Consider the following 16,910-nt stretch of genomic DNA (forward strand, 5'->3'; position numbering starts at 1 on the left):
AATACATGAAATAACCTGAAAAGTGTTGATATGCCGTAAAAAAATGCTGTAAAACGCAGCCATATTGTAATTTTTCTTAAACAAATTATTCGAGTAAGAAAAAAATTTTTTTTCAAGTACTTTAAAAATCGATTTACCTCCCTTAGACCAATAAGTTAAGATTCCGAATTGCCAAAAAGACCCCCTCAAAAAAAAACGGCCCCGTGTACACTTTATTAATTAGAGTTGGGGCCCGTTTTTTTGGTCACCCTGTATACTTGTACTATTATTATTGTTGCTATTGTTGTGTTTTGAGGCGAGTTTGTTTGATTTGATTGCCTAAGGGAGGTAAATCTATTTTACTAAAGTAATTGAAAAAAAAGATTTTTTTTTTTCTTACAGTTACTAGATACGGTTCTAAATAGTAGTCCCTTGTGTCCAAGTAGCTTGATTGGGATGAATAAGAGTAAAACAAGCCATACGTGCGTGGTCCCCCTCTGCATGTGAGATGATGCCACAAAAATTATTAAAGAAACAATTGTACTAACTTTCACTGTTACTTATTAATGTATCTCCGAGACGATTCTTTGGGTCTACATTTTGATCTGCCACTTGTCCGCCATTCAACGTTTTTTACAGTGAACTCTATGATGACAACCAGCCTCGAAGCATTCATCCGTGAAAGGCATCACTTCTAATACATCTACCTGTGGCAACTATTCTATGAACAGTATGGAGACTTGAATCCTGCAAATGCACAGATAAACATGAACTATTACCCTTGACAGGTGTGCTGCCCTCCCCAAAAATGCCATTGACATTTGGTTTAGACAGCCAGCATAAACTCGGAAACACCGAAAGAAACCCCAATTCCATTTATAGTGGAAAGGGAAATTTATTCCGTGAAACAGGTAAAATTTCTGAAAGAAATAAAAAACAATAATAAGTCACGTTGCGACGCAGAAGGAAAAAATAAGTAGAATAAAGAGAAGGAAAGAAAAGGGGGCTAGCTACATAACACATGGAAAATTCGCGTATGGTTCTAAGTTAGTGGTTAATTGACAAATGGTAGAAAAAATATGAATGAATTAATATTGAACTTAATAGCAAAAAATAGTTGGAGAATTGAAGTGAAACAAGACTTACTAGTTAATCTCACACTCAGGGTTGAAGAAGGAAGAAGCGCGTGCGAAGCTTCCAAGTTGCACTAGTTAAAAAACCCGCGGAAGCGCCGGTCACGTGGAGACAACGATCCTTGTTATTTAAAGAAATAGAATAAATCTTTCGGAAATAGATTAAGTTAAGCTGAAGGGGAATTAACGACAGAAAAAGACCAGAGAAAATAAAAAGCAAAAAGATAAAGAAAGTCACGTCGCAGCGTGAATAAAAACAATAACAAGGAAAAACCGGTGAAAAGTGAAAGCCTGCCACTGCTGAAAAAAAGTTCCGGTTGCGGCCATAACAACAGGTGTTACCCGCTCTGTTCAACAGAAAGCTAAAGATGGCACTAAATGACACGCGGCATCATCATCATCATCATCATCATCATCATCATCATCGCATTATTGAGCATCAGTATAAGATTTTTGCTTGAACATAAAAAATATATTTATATAAAATACACACACGAAGCATTAAACGCTAGTCTCTCTAGGTAAAACTGATATTGAAATAAAAAATATTGTTATCGTCCCCTACAACAAGGATTAGGCCTTTATGAGCATTTATAATAAACCGTCAATTTATGCTCTGGTGATTTAAAATAATGTAGACTTCGAGTCATCTTCTCCATGTTATGTACTGATAGTTTTGTTTTCATTCTTAATTTGGTTCATAGAAATGTATATTTCTGGAACTGTTCTGTGAGATATCATTGTGCTAAAACATAATAATGTTGATCTAACGATTCTCTCAAGATCACTGGATTTAATGGACAGTAAGTCTGGGCATTTGCATATAAGTGACTATTTGACAATACTAGGCGCTCTATATCCTCTATGATTATCTCAGCATTTTCTCCCAGTCGTTCCGGACGTATATCCTTGCAGCTGGATTAAAACAAACAATACTTACTGAAGTAAGGTGTGGTTGAGATTGTGCAACTCTTGCTACAAAAATAGTAAAAGTATAAAGCGATAAACACGTTTGATGCAATCGGTTTCGTTATCATGCATCGATCTAAAGGTGGACAAAAAAAGACAACGTCATAACTGTACCTCATTCGTCATGTAATAAACAATAGGCGAAGTAGACTTCTTATCTTGTCCCACGTTCACTTGGCTAGGCCAGACGGACCATAAATTAGTTATGGCCCGGCTGAAGCTAGGAAATAGGCCTAAGTTAGCGGGGTACTGGAAGTTAAACAGCTCCCTTCTGGAGATACAAGACTTCCAAGATCAGTTAAGAGAATTGATTAAAAAGGCACTAGTGGGGGCGGTTACCGGGAGTAAGTGGTGGTTAGGTCTCAAAGCCAAGATCAGAAGCTTCTCCGTCAAGTATGCCCAGCGCCTCGCACTAGATAAGGCCAAGACGAAGAAGCAGCTAGAGCAGAAACTAGCCCGGGCTACGGGGGAGGGTGATAGGGTTAGTCAGGAACTAGCTAAGCAGGACCTTCTACGCAAGACTAGCGAGCGTTACGAAGGCCAAGTAGTTAGAGCTAGGCTTAGAAAGATAGGCAACGAAGCAGTCAATTCTGATGCAGACGTGCGCCGTGAGGTTTCTAGCAAGTTATTGCGAAAGTCAAACATCCGAATGGACGCACCCTGGAATCGACTCGGGAGATCTGCGAGGGGTTTCGAGAACATTTCGAGGAGCGTTTTACACAGCAGCCCGATCTTCCGGTCCTTGAGTTTAGCGACTATTTGGCCGACTCTCCCCGCCTCGAGGCGGCTAGAGCGGCTAGTTGCGAGGGCCGGGTGACGGAGCGGGAGGTCTTTACTGCGCTGAAGCAGATCAGCTGTGACAGATCGCCAGGACTTGATGGTCTGCCATACGAACTGTACTTGAGGCTGTCGCCCATGTTTCTGCCTCTTCTGACGGATATGTTCAACCATTGGTTTGCTTAGGGATCCATCCCAGGGCAGGTAACCAAGGGAGTGATCACATTGCTGAAGAAAGGTGACGGGCATGGAGGGGAAGAGTTAGATGACTACAGGCCCATAACTCTGCTAAACACAGAGTTGAAGATTTTGGCCAAGGTCCTGTCGAATCGGCTGCAGGTTGTTATCGACGAGTTGGTTGAACCGGAACAGAACTACGCTGTATAGGGGAGATCGATTCAGAACAACTTGCACCTGATCCGCACGATCCTAGAGGGGGGAATAGATGACGACACGGAAGCCGCGCTGATAAACTTAGATCAGTCCAAAGCTTTCGATAGGGTCGACCATCGTTTCCTGGCATCTGTCTTAGAGGCCGCCGGTTTTAAACCGGACTTTTGCAAGTGGATCTCCATAATGTATCGACAGCCCATGGCTGTTGTGCAAGTCAACGGAAAGCGCTCGAAACCCTTTGTTATCTCTCGGTCGGTTCGTCAGGGTGGTCCGCTGTCGCCCCTGCTTTATGTCCTGGCTTTGGAGCCTCTTCTCCGCAAGCTGAGACATGGGGGGCAAATTCGGCCCTGCGTGTGTCGGGCTTAAGAGACATTGAGGTCGTGTCGGAGGCACTCACACAGTACGAAAGAATCACGGGGGCCAAGATAAACCGCAACAAGTCGGTAGGACTGCGGTTGGGCGCATGGAGTGGCAACGCAAACCTCCCGGCGCCCTTCAGCTGGACAGATGGCTCGGTCCGGATCCTCAGCGTGTGGTTCAGACCGGGTCTCCAGCTTGACAAGAATTGGTTGGAGGTACGGTCAAAGGTGGAGGCTGCAGTCAATTCGTGGCTTTCTAGGAAACTTTCCTTAAAGGGTAGAGCTGAGGCGTGCGCCACTTACGTCTTTCCTCTCATCCTTTACCGACTGGCCGTACTTCCCCTGCCTGCACAACACCTAAAAGCTCTTGTCGAACTCTTGTCCTCGCTACTTTGGGACAGAGGAAGACACTGGGTGAGCAGACAGGTCTGTATTCAACGTCCGTGTGAGGGAGGCTTGGGAATGCCGGACTTGAAGTGTCATCGAGATGCTGAGAGGCTGACCTTCCTGAGCCACTATATGCAGGATGACAAACCGTGCCACCCCGTGGTTACTGCCGCCTTCCCCGACCTCATTCTCGACCCTTCCATCGAGAGCCGTCGCAGGCCGCGGGGAGAATCTGCCTATATGAAAGAGTGCCGAGCCACGCTAAAACGACTACCTTGTGACTGCTACCCGTAGGGAACTCCACAGGGATCTAGTGAAGGGGGCCGCCGACGACCCGCTATGCGCGCGTTTGGGGTAGCAGCAGAGTGAGATCCACTCTGCGTGGAGCTGGGCGCCAGGTTCGAGTCATCTGAACAATTCAGAGTTCTCTCTGACCTGGCGATTGGCCCGAAATACACTTCCACTCAACAACATACAATGCAATTCCGGGTTTTTAGAGTCGCCTGATTGTCCCTGTTGGGGGACAACGGCCGTAGAAACTACGGATCACGCTTTCTTCGATTGCTGCGAACTCCGCTAGTACTGGTCGTATGTCAGCGGAGTGACGGCTCGCATCGATCCTGAGCATCCTCGCCCAATTACTGTATCCAATGTTGTGGACAACGTGAGGCCGCCGTGGGACCGGGAAAGACAAATGGTCTACGTTACAATCCTGGCCGTGGCGAGAATGGTGATTTGGACGTCGCGTCTGCAAGGTTGCCAGGGGGTGTTGTCTTTTTCTGATCAAGATCTGATCGCTTTCTTTAAACACCAACTACGGGTGAAGATCAGATGTGATAGAAGAAGGCTGCATCGCGCGGCATTTGACAGAAGATGGATACATGTGGCAAGTCTGTGTGTACGAAGAGGAGCCAAATTTGAATACGTGTTCCCCGCCTAGGTGTGGAACGCGCAGTTCTATAAAGTAAAATTAAACAAGTAGCCTCTCAGCTAGCTGAGTGTGTGTTCCATCCCTCCCCGATTAGGAAGCCTCCAAGATCCCCATCCCCTCTTACCTGCAATTTTTGTTTTCACCCCTTCCTCTAAATTTTACCTATCTTGGAGATAAAGAAATACAAACTAACCTCCATCCCTTACCCACAAAAATTTCTTTTCTCCATTCACCCCCATCTAGAGGGCATCCCCACCTAGAGACTGACCCGCAGAAGCGAGGTTCCTTTTACAAACCTAGTGGAACGGGCAGTCTATCAACTAGACGGGGTTGGGAGGGTCCTACTAATCACCTTTTGTTTTTTCTTCCCCCGCCCTCGACACAAATGAATTATTGTACCATTTTATTGTTATCTTTTTTGTTTTTACACGTCAATAAAAAATGTTTTAAAAATTGGGAGTTAAGTAGGACGTCCCCCAATATGAAAGGGTGAATGCGGTATTATGGTGAAAGAAGATACTAGCTGGGAGAAACTTTTGACTTTGTTTAGTTCTGGAGTGACAAGGATGACCAACGACCCCCAAAATCCCCCCTTTTGAGTTGGCCATGTGCCTAAGTTTTTTGTTCATCGTTGATTTTGACTGTATTTTTTAACATGAATAAAAGATTTAATATCTCAAAGTGTAGTATCTGTTCTCTCAGTTACGAAACTTGATCCACCACCGGGCTTTCGGCCTAGGTTAAGGTGCTTTTTTATACTAACTTTTGTTAGCAAGGACCGACCCCCTCCTTTGGGGAGTCAGGACCTAGAGGACCGACTCCACATTTGTGGGAGCTTGGACCCGGAAACCGATCCCCTCTTTTGGGAGACTGGAATCTCGGGACCAACACCACTAGCTGGTAGTTGAGACCTTCTTTTTTCGTTTTTTGCATGCGTTTTTTCTTCGTTCCGGTCTCTTCCCTCTAGAGACAGGGGATGGTCTAATTTCTCCACACTTAATTGCCTGAGCAGCATTCTGACCTGCCAGGCCCAAACTTTGTCTATTTTCGCTGCTCTCCCAATGGATCGAGCAGACAGGGTCCTCTTTCTCGCTTCCGTTGGGGTAGTTAGAGGGTAGGGTGACGTGGGGTAGGGCGGGTGTTTCGTTTTTGCTCCCCTCTGTGGGCAGAAATGTCTATCCCCTCTCTCTCTTAATTGCGACGCGGCACTCTGACCTGCTAGCACCCACTGCGTCTTTCTTCTCTGCTCTCCCCCCTCGCAGGGGGATCTGAGCAGCTAACCTGACATCCCCGTGAGGGGAAGTCAAAAACTCTAATTTCTTCAGAGTCCGCTCCTCCCCCTCCATTCCCCTGGGTTTTCTTTTCTCCCCACTACACTTTGATCCGCATCAGCGGCCAGTGCAACTGCCACGATGCCAAGCAGGAGGGGTATGTCACCCCAAATGCGCAGCGTTACCCCTGCAGACGACTCCCCATGTGAGGGAGCTGATGCATCTCCCGGTGAGACGGCGCCAGAAAGCAAGGTAGGGCCCCTGCGCGCGGCGACCTTGACTACTGATGAAGGTGTAGGGCCGCAGCCCACGGCGACCCCCCGGAAACCACCTGCAACTGCTGCTCCCCACGAGGGCAACCCGCCGAACAATGCAGCAGCCGGACAGCCGACAAGGGGAAAAGTTACGGAAGCTGAATCTACAGCATCCCAAGTCCCCCAAAAAGCGGATGGGTCTGCGAGACCAGTGACACCGGCTCCTCAAAAGGGCAACTCCCCCTCAGATGGAGATTCGGTAGAAAACAGCGCTGCGGACATGACAGAGGTGCTGGTCAATGAGACCTTAGCCTCTCTAAAAGGCGCTGTTTGAGGAGGAGATAAAGAGCCCACCCCTCAGCACTCCCCAAGAGGGCAATGAGGGGAAGAGGAAAACCAGGATGGAGGCAGACACGGCAACCAGTTCCAACAAACGCAAACTGGGAGCAGCGTCACCCCCCACCACTGCAACTGCAAAAACCGCTGCTGGAAAAACATCCCCAGGAGGGGAGGCACCTGCAACCCCGAATGAGAATGCCACCCAGCAGAACAAAAAACAAAAGGGGAACGACCCGGAAAGCAGAGAAAGCCAGCACGCGAGGACCAATGCGGACTGGCCAACTCTGACTGGTAAAGGTCAAACCCCTGGTACCGCGAGCCCTACTACGGCCTCACCGACAACTCCTGTCCCCGGACCAGCAGACACCCAACCGGAGGGAGGATCAGCATGGGGCCCCAAAGAACAACCCGAAAAAATGAAGCCGGAGGACTACAAGAGGCTCTTCGACTCCAAGTACAAAGACTACACAGAGGGGAACACAATCAAACCCCTCCCGGGTCAGGTCGAAGGCTTGGAGAAGAGAGTCCTCTCCTTCATCACGTCAGACAAAAAGTCGAGGGGTCTGACGGGTGTCAACAAGGACACCATGCTGAAACTCCTGCTGGAACAGAACATCCCAGCCAGTTATGTCTGCAGACGGAGCTACGCACAGTGGGATGTGCTGCTCCCCACGCCAGAAGCCGCCGACAAACTGTCCAGGACCACCCACCACAGCAGGAACATCAAGCTGCAGCCGGTGTACCTAAACAAGAGGAGGTCAGTCGTTTCCGCCCTTAACGTCCCCTGTTACATGGAAGCCAACCAGCTGGGAGCCATCCTCAGCCAGTACGAGGATGTCGAGGAGGTAACTCCAGTCCACGGTCAAAGGAACATCATGACCGGGGACTACAAGATTAAGATGGTCCTGGACAAGGCCGGCTTCTTTGGAATCCCGGCGACGCTAAGGTTTGGAGACTGGACCCTTTCCCTGATAGTGGAAGGGAGAAAGCCCCACTGCTGGCAATGCCAACAACAGGGGCACATGGCCAGAGACTGCCCCAAGAAGACAAAGAACCCACAAAAGACTACGGGCAAAGAAGCAGCAGCAGCACCAGTCAAAGCCTCCGCTCCCGCTCCGACCACAAGCCTCCCAGAAGCACAAACGGGCTGGGTGACGGTCACCAAAAAAGGGAAGACCCCCCAACAGTCATCCCCACAGACGATGACCAGAGACCAACCCGAAAAACAAGAGGCCATGGAGACACAGGCACCCCCCTCCTCAAACAAGAGGAAATTACAAGAGTCTGAGGAGGAGGTAGTGTCCGAGGAAGAGGAGGTAACGGCAGCTCCGGCAAAACTGAGCGCCACTGAAATCAGGAGGGCCAGAAGGAGGAAAAGCAGGAAGATATGCGCCGACCCCCCTACCCCCACTGAGAAAGACAATACAACAGCAATACAAGCTGAGATCCCGGCCACCCCACCATCCCAGCAGCCCGAGCAAAGATCCCCCTCCCCCTCTCTCCCCAAAGCCCCCAGAAACCCTTCACCGCCCCCTTCAACAAACCAACAAACTGAGCAAGCCACCCCCACCCCACGTCCCGCTTCTCCGCCTCCACCCAAAGAAACCCCCTCCCCAACAACCGCAGTGCGCAAAGAACGCACTAAAAAACTACCCTTCCTGCCAGGAGGTAGGATCTGCGAACTCGACCCCCACCTACCAACACCGGACTTTAAAGGGCAGCAGAAGGTCCGCTACAACAAGTTGAGGAGTCTGGTGCACGTGGACGGTGACAGCGTTGCGGATCCTACCAAGTTCAAGGACACTCCCATGTTGACCACTTTTGTTAGGATCAACAAGGACTCTAGGACACAAGCCCTCTGGGCCATGATCAAAGCAGCGAAGGATGCGATCCCGGGCCAGCAGCTGGTGGACAGGGACCATCCTTCACTGAACAATTTCTTTTTCAAGTGCGAGGGCAGAGTCCCTGTGTATATGCACCCCTCATTCTACAGGGCACTTAAACTAACCTTCCCCCTGGACATGGGAGGCGTGGCCAAGGACGGAGTACCCTCAGCAGACTTACTTACCGGCAGCCTCGGCCAGGCCTGCCATGTCCTCACTGCCAAGGATTTCAGACCTGTCTGTGACACTGAATAAGGTAAGTGAACATGGCTTTGAACTTGGCTACATTGAATGTGAGGGGCATCAGGTGTCGAAGCAAGGCCTCGCGTGTTGTGAGAGACTTGGTGTCCCTTAAGGTAGATATTGCCGCTATCCAGGAGACCCACTTTATTTGTGACGGGGATTGTCAGGTGCTGGTGAGCGATTACGATGTTTACTCAGCATATGGCAATACTTATAGTCGTGGAATCTCTTTGCTAGTGAGTCGCTGGGGCAGGAGATGTGGACGTGGCATCCTGTAACGCCTTCCCATCCAAGTACTTACTTGGATCAGATGTTAGTTAGAAGAGGCGACGTAGACTTTCTATCATGCCCCATGTTCCACTTGTTAGGACACTCGGACCATAAACTCGTTATGGCCCGTTTGAACTTAAGTGCTAGGCCTAAACTAGCCGGATACTGGAAGTTCAACAGCACCTTGTTGGAGTTGGAGGACTACCGGTTGAAGGTTACAGAATTAATTCAGCGGGCTTTAGTGGGGGCGGTTACAGGGAGTAAGTGGTGGGTTAGTCTTAAGGCCAAAATTAGGCGCTTCTCTGTCCAATACAGCCAACGCCTCGCGTTAGATAAGGCTAAGGCAAAGAAGCGCTTAGAGGATAAGCTGACCCGGGCGGTGGAGAGGGGGGATCCCCTAGAGGTAGCACTAGCTAAACAAGACCTCAGCCGCTTGGCTAGCAAGCGGTATGAAGGTCAAGTAGTTAGGGCTAGATTAATGAAAGTTTCCAACGAGGCTGTGAATGTTGACGCTGTTGAGCGTAAGAGTGCTTTAAGGCGCGGTTCGGACGGGTACATTCGTAAAGTACATAACCTGGAAGGACACGCCCTAGTTTCGACTCGGGAGATCTGCGAGGGGTTTCGGGAGCATCTATCGGAGCGCTTCACCCAACTACCCGGACTCAGGGTCGAGGAGTTTGGCAGCTATTTGGCTGACTCGCCCCGCCTCATGGCGGCTCGGGCGGCTAGCTGTGATGGTCTTGTTACTGAACATGAGGTCATTACTGCGTTGAAGCAGGTCGGCTACAACAAATCCCCGGGGCTTGATGGTTTACCCTACGAGTTCTACTTGAGGCTGTCGCCCATGTTGGTCCCTATTCTGAAGGATATGTTCAACCATTGGTTTGCTCAGGGTTCCATCCCTGGACAGGTGACCAAGGGAGTGATCACATTGCTGAGGAAAGGTCAATGGCATGGTGGGGTGGAAAATTTCGACGATTTTAGGCCCTTGACTCTGCTAAACACAGAGTTAAAGATTTTGGCAAAGATTCTTTCGAATCGTTTGCAGGTTGTCATCACTGACTTGATCGAACCGGACCAGACTTATACTGTGAAGGGGAGATCGATTCAAGACAATTTGCATTTGATACGCTCGATCATAGAAGGGACAGAAAACGACGCCGAAGCCATGCTGATCAGTTTAGATCAGTCCAAGGCATTCGATAGGGTCGACCATCGGTTCCTGGGAGCTGTGTTAGAGGCCGCCGGATTTAATCCGGACTTCCGCAAGTGGATCTTTGTCCTGTATGATAGGCCGACGGTAGCGGTGCAGATCAACGGTAAGCTGTCGGAGTCATTCGCTGTCTCTCGGTCGGTGCGTCAGGGTTGTCCGCTGTCGCCTCTGTTGTACGTCCTGGCGTTGGAACCCCTCCTTTGCAAGTTAAGGGACGAGGCGGCTACACCAGTCCTGTGCGGAATAGCCCTCCCTGGAGGCACACGAGCCAGGGTTTCCGCGTTCGCTGATGACGTCACCGTGTTCGTGTCTTGCCACACGGACGTTCAAGCGGTGGTCGAGGCGCTCGCTCGATACGAAGAAGTCACAGGGGCCATCTTCAACCACAGCAAGTCTGTCGGCCTGCGGTTGGGGGCCTGGACCGGGATAAACTCGCTTCCAGGTATTTTCAGCTGGACCGATGGACCGGTCCGTATTCTCGGTGTCTGGTTTGGACCGGGACTTCAGCTGGAAAAGAATTGGTCGGAAGTATATGGCAAGGTCAAATCGTCGGTGAAGACTTGGATTGGAAGGAAATTGTCCTTGAAGGGTCGGGCAGAGGCGTGTGCTACATACGTCTTTCCGCTCATCCTTTACCGTTTGTCTGTACTTCCTCTCCCTGCAAAACAACTAACCCGCTTGCAAGGGCGCCTCGATTCACTATTGTGGAACGATGGTAAGCATTATGTCTGACTGGAGGTCTGTGTCCAGAGGCCGAGCGAGGGAGGCCTGGGTCAGCCCAGTCTCTTGTGTCATAGACATGCCGAGAGATTGGCTTTCCTGGGTCGTTCGCTTGAAGAAGACGCTCCTTGGGTCCCTGTGGTTGAGAACTCGTTTCCCAATCTCAAACCCAACCCCTCGGTAGAAGGTCGTCGTAGACCGAGAGGGGAGTCTAAGTTCTTCTCCGAATGCCGGACCGCTCTTAGAGCTTTGCCGGGGACCAGTGTCCTCGATCAGCCAAGAAAGAAACTATATCGGGAGCTAGTGGAGGGGACCGCGAAGGATCCACTTTGTAGGCGGATGGGATGGTCGATGGAGGTTGTCCGTTCTCATTGGAGTTGGGCGCCAGGATGGGAGATTCTGAACAATTCGGAATTTTCCCTCACCTGGCGACTGGTCCGTAACGCGCTGCCCCTTCTCGACGAACTCTGCTGGTATAAAGAAAATACGAGCGGCTTCTGTCCACGCTGTGACAAACACGAGCCCGAAACGATCGGGCATGCGTTTTTTAGTTGCAGCCGGATCCAGCCCTTATTGGAGTACGTCGAGGGGGTAACGGCTCGCATTAATGCCAAATGTCCGCTCGATCCCGACGAAGGTTTTTTTGTGTACAACATGGAGCCGCCGTTCCCCAGGGAGGAAAGAATGGTTGTCCTGGCGATCCTGGCAGTAGCGCGCATGGTGATTTTGATCACGCGCCTCAAGTTGGTCTGCGAAGGGACATCTGTTCCGGATCGGGATCTGATCGTTTACTTTAAACATCTGCTTAAAGTAAAGATCAGATGCGATTGGAGGAGGTTGCCTAGAGTGGAATTTGACAAGAGGTGGGTGCACAGCACTTGTTTGTGCATCCATCGAGGAGCCAAGTTTCAATACGTGTTCCCTCCTTAAGCATGGCACGGGTGGTGCTGGGGCCTTCGGAACCCATCCCGCTTAGGTTCTAGCTAAGAAAAACTTAAGAAGACTCTTGACTGGTGGTATAAATGAGATCCTGTTCCTGATTTTATTTTTTGGTACTAGAGAACCTCTGAGTCTGCCCATCCCCTTTGTGCCACATCCTTGCTTTTTCAACATCCCCGGTCACTCCCCTACTCAGAGGTCACCTTCCAACCCCCCTCCACCCGTTGCTTTGTTTTCTCCCACTGCCATTAAGATATTTTCCCCAATCCCCATTAGGGATCGCCCTGCTTGTTTTCGGTTCCCCGGAAAACAGTAGGGGGGTCTAGTCACCTAGATTAGTACAGGGGGGTCTCACTAACAACCCAGTAGGATTTATTTTTTGTTTTGGATATTAACACTTTTAATTAGCTTTCCCCTCTCCACGAGCAATCCTTTTCTTAATTCAAAAACTTTTTTATTTACCAATGAAATTGAACTTTATTTTTTCACACATGCACACACACACACACACACACACACACACAATTAATATATTTAAAAAAAAAAATTTAAAAAAAAATGCATACACAAACACACAGACAACTGTTTATTAATTGTAAATATGGTTTTGATTCTTAAACGCTGGGGATTTATTAGTTAGTTTAAGATCCATAGAGTGAATGAGGTATTTTGGTAAATGTTGCCAGTCAAGAGTAAGACTCCAAAGTCTACATTTATTACTTTTTAATCACTTTAGTCACAAAGACCCTGAACCCTTCCCCTCCCCAATTTCTTGTAGGGCCTTGTGCCTATTTTGTTGTTTGATAATCTTTTGTTTTTTGTATTTACAAAATTTAAAAGCAATAAAATATATAAACAAGATCAAAGTGTAGTATCTGTTCTTCAGATGCTGCACTTCTTTTTCTTGTTCTCTTTCGGTGGAGGAGAAATCCTTCACGACTGAGACAATTTTTATTTTTGTACCTTTTCTCCACGTTAAAAAACGACCCTGGTGTCTAACTCTGTCCCGTGGGGAGGCATAGTAAATAGGTACAATATTTTCAACTTTAGTCCAATAGCCCACGAAATGTTTGTTTCATTGAGTTCCATGTTCGATAGAACAGGAATATCGGATGACATTAAAAAAAATTTTTCTGCATCGCAGCATCTTCAGCGACTGGAAGATTCCATCCGATAAAATGTTGGTTGGGTGTTTTACGTCATATCAACCTTTTTCGAGTTATGTAATAAAGATGCAAGAAGATTCAATTAATTTATAATTGTGGGTCAATTTCTTACAATTGTTAAACTTACAGTATAAATGTCTACGCTTTCTTTTTGTCAGATTGTTGATTTTTTTTTTATTAATATTAAAGCGTTCTAGATTCGTCATAATTTGTAAATTGTAAAAATAAGAAATGTGCATCTTATTTAAGTTGTAACCTGGAAAAAAGAAAAGGAAACCTTGTCCATCTTATTTAAACTGTAACTGAAAAAAAAACAAAAAAACATTATCATTCGTATTTAAATTGTAACCTGGAAACAAAAACGTCTATTATTAATTTGTAAATTGAAAAAAAACAAACGTTTTTTTCTTTATTTATCAAATGAAGATAATAATCGATATTCCATGATTAAGAGTATAAAAAAAAAACAAGCCGCGAGTGCGTGGTCCCCTCAGGTGCTGCATGTCAGATGACGCCACAAAAAAATAGTGAAGAAATGATGAATGTGAAGTGTGAAGGGCCAACGTTGCCTTCACATTTTTGCCAAGTTTCAGAAAAATCTAATAGATGGGACAAAAGTTATGGGGTAAAAAGTGTAAATTTTTTGCAATTTTGGGGCATTTGTGACCCCTTTTGAGCTCCTGGGAATGCTGAATCCCAGTGAAAATGAACAAATGGTGCAGTTTCACGCTTTAAGACGTATATTTGAATTCAGCACTATGGAAAACTACTATATAGACATACATATCAAGTTTTTGAGTAATATGAAACAAGAGCTCCAAAAAGGCATGTTTTTTTAGCCCTGCGCGAACCTTTTCTAGCCTCACACAAAAACATGCGTTCACATTTCAAGCTATATTACTTGTCATATACATACGCACACACAAACATACGCGCGCATGCCCACACATGTACATATATTCACGTTCGCGTATATACACTCACATTCATGTGTATACACACACATGCTAATGTACACACATATACGCACACACGTACGCACACATGGACAACATCACTTCCCTTTCAAGGGAAATCCACACATGCGCAAAAGACCACCAGAAACAATTATAAAAGCAAGAGCAATAAGCAGTATCTTTCTTTTAAGACCAGCTTCCGAGGTGAGTCGTCTACGGACCAGCCGCCGCCGTTTCGGCAGGCACGCCTCATGCCACTTGCTACCATGTGGGGCAAAAAGCTAACAAACAGTACGTACACTTTATACGCTTTCTCTCTCCATGAACTGGATTGACATTCTCACTCTTTCTCTCTCTATCTACAACTTGTGCCTTGACTGCTAACATAGCGCACAGCTTAACTGATGGCAACCCTCTATCCTTTTCTTTGTCTACACGCTGGACTGTCATTCCTATTTCCACTACATTACTCACTTCTCTTCCCACGCGTGAACAAACGATAGTGACCTGAACGTGAGATGAACACACATTTACTTTTCTGCCTACACCACCACCACTCCCGCAACAAACGATGGTTACACCCAAACGCGGACATGAACACGTGTTATATCTAAAACATTCATTCTTTCAATAGTAAATAAACAACACGTTTATCTTATCCAGCAATTGAGTTTTTGTTTCCTTCATTCCATTCGTTTCATTATTTTCTTTTGTAACGGGATTAGGATTTATATATCCTAGTCCTCTACAGCCCTAAAACTCCCAGAGGGATGCAAACCAGAATTTTGCCAGGGTCACCCATACTGAATTAACATTAAGAACAATGGCCTCCACATTTTGGCCAAGTTTCAGGAAAATCTAATGGATCAATCAAATGCTATGGAGCAAAAAGTGTCATTTTTGGCCATTTTTTACCTCTTTTGAGCCTCTGAGGATGCCTAATCCCAGTACAAATGGATAACAGTGCAGTTTCAGGCCTTAACACATGTATATTTGAGTTGATCACCGTGAACAAACAATATATAGTCAGACATATCAAGTTTTTGTTGAGAAATATAAAAAAAAGAGCCACAAAACAGGGATTTTTAGAACCAAAAGTCCCTGAGGACACAAACCAGAATTTTGCTAAGGTTACCCAGATTGGATTCATATTAAGAACAATGGCCTCCACATTTTGGCCAAGTTTCCAGAAAATCTAATGGATGGATCAAAAGAAATGGGGCAAAACATGTTATTTTGAACCATTTTGGGATATTTTTTACCTCTTTTGAGCCCCTGGGGATGCAACAGGAATTTTTGCAAAAAAAAATATTTTACTGTGCACATCTATTTAATGAAATACAATTTGTGGCAAAATTTCAGAAAAAACTAATGGACTGTTATCTGGCAATCGTTCAGAATAACGGATGCACAGATGGATGCATGGATGGATGCCCAGATGGGTGCACGGGCGCCACTGAAAACATAGGTCCCTCTCCGATAAATCAGGGAACCAAAATTACTTAAACCGCTTGCTGTTTGTAAGAAATAATTTTTAATATTAAGGCAAGGTTTAGGATTATGAAAAATTATCTTCATGCCAGGTTGTCTAGACAAACTCCTGTACAGAGAGACCTTAGACACTTTGGGATAGTTCCCTCTTGTCAGAGTTGTACGTGAAAAGTGTCCTCTGCAAACATGTCAGGAGAAATCCCTATATCAACATTAGACACTTATTTTTGTTAGATTTGCCACGACTTTAATTATAAAAAATGAAACACTAATGATTTGCTTAAGAAATAATCTTCGCAGAATTTACATTTTTTTTTACACAGAAATCGCCACTTATTAAGGCCTGGAGGCCACTCAAAGATAAGGGTTGCTGGGTATACATTAGTCAATGTGGTTATAGCATAGTAAACATGTAGTAGGAATTTTGTGAATTGGATTACTTAGGGGGATGGTCTATCAAGAATTTGTTTACGTTGGACTTGAAGACAATCAGATTGTATTCAGCTAGAAAGCAGGAAAACAGTTCCACAGGCGTGTAGTTCTAAGAAAGAAACTTTGTTCATGGAATCTACATTTAGGTTTAGGCACAGATAAAAAGTGGGGGAAATTATTGATAGTGGTTTTAGCTAGACGAGTGGGTTTCATGAACGTTTGGTGAGGGGGGACCATAGATTGAACCTCAGCTGAGCACTTGCCATAAAAATAACAAAAAAGCAGAGACAGGCTCGCAACATCTCTTCTGTGGGAAAGAAGTTGCAGGGAAGGGAAAAGAGCATCTCCCACTAAGCTACAAAGTCTATTTTGAACTCTGTCAAGACAGGATAAGCTGCTTCTAGCAGCTCCTGCCCAGATCTGGCAAGAGTACTCCATCATTAGCAGTACCTGGCTTTTATATAGGTAGAGCATTGCATCAGGAGTGCGATATTTACCACTTTTCCAGCGACCTTGGCAATGGATTTGATATATGTGTTCCATTTCAAGTCAGGAGTAAAGGTCAAGTCCAGAAGCTTGTCAAAACATGAAGCCTCCCCAAGACGAAAGCCATTCATTTCAATTGATGCCAGATTGGCATCAGAGCGTAGATGATGTGGAGACAGAAGCTTGGTTTTAGATGCATTAAAAGTAACAAGCCACCTCTTTCCCCATTGTACCAAATGCTCAAGATCAGAGGAGAGAGAATCAGAGAGAACTTGATCGTTTACAGTCTTTGGTGTGTTTCCATAGATTGTAGTGTCGT

Source organism: Euprymna scolopes, chromosome 46 (genome assembly GCF_053919585.1).
Source record: "Euprymna scolopes isolate OS-2025 chromosome 46, ASM5391958v1, whole genome shotgun sequence".
Lineage (NCBI taxonomy): Eukaryota > Metazoa > Mollusca > Cephalopoda > Sepiida > Sepiolidae > Euprymna > Euprymna scolopes.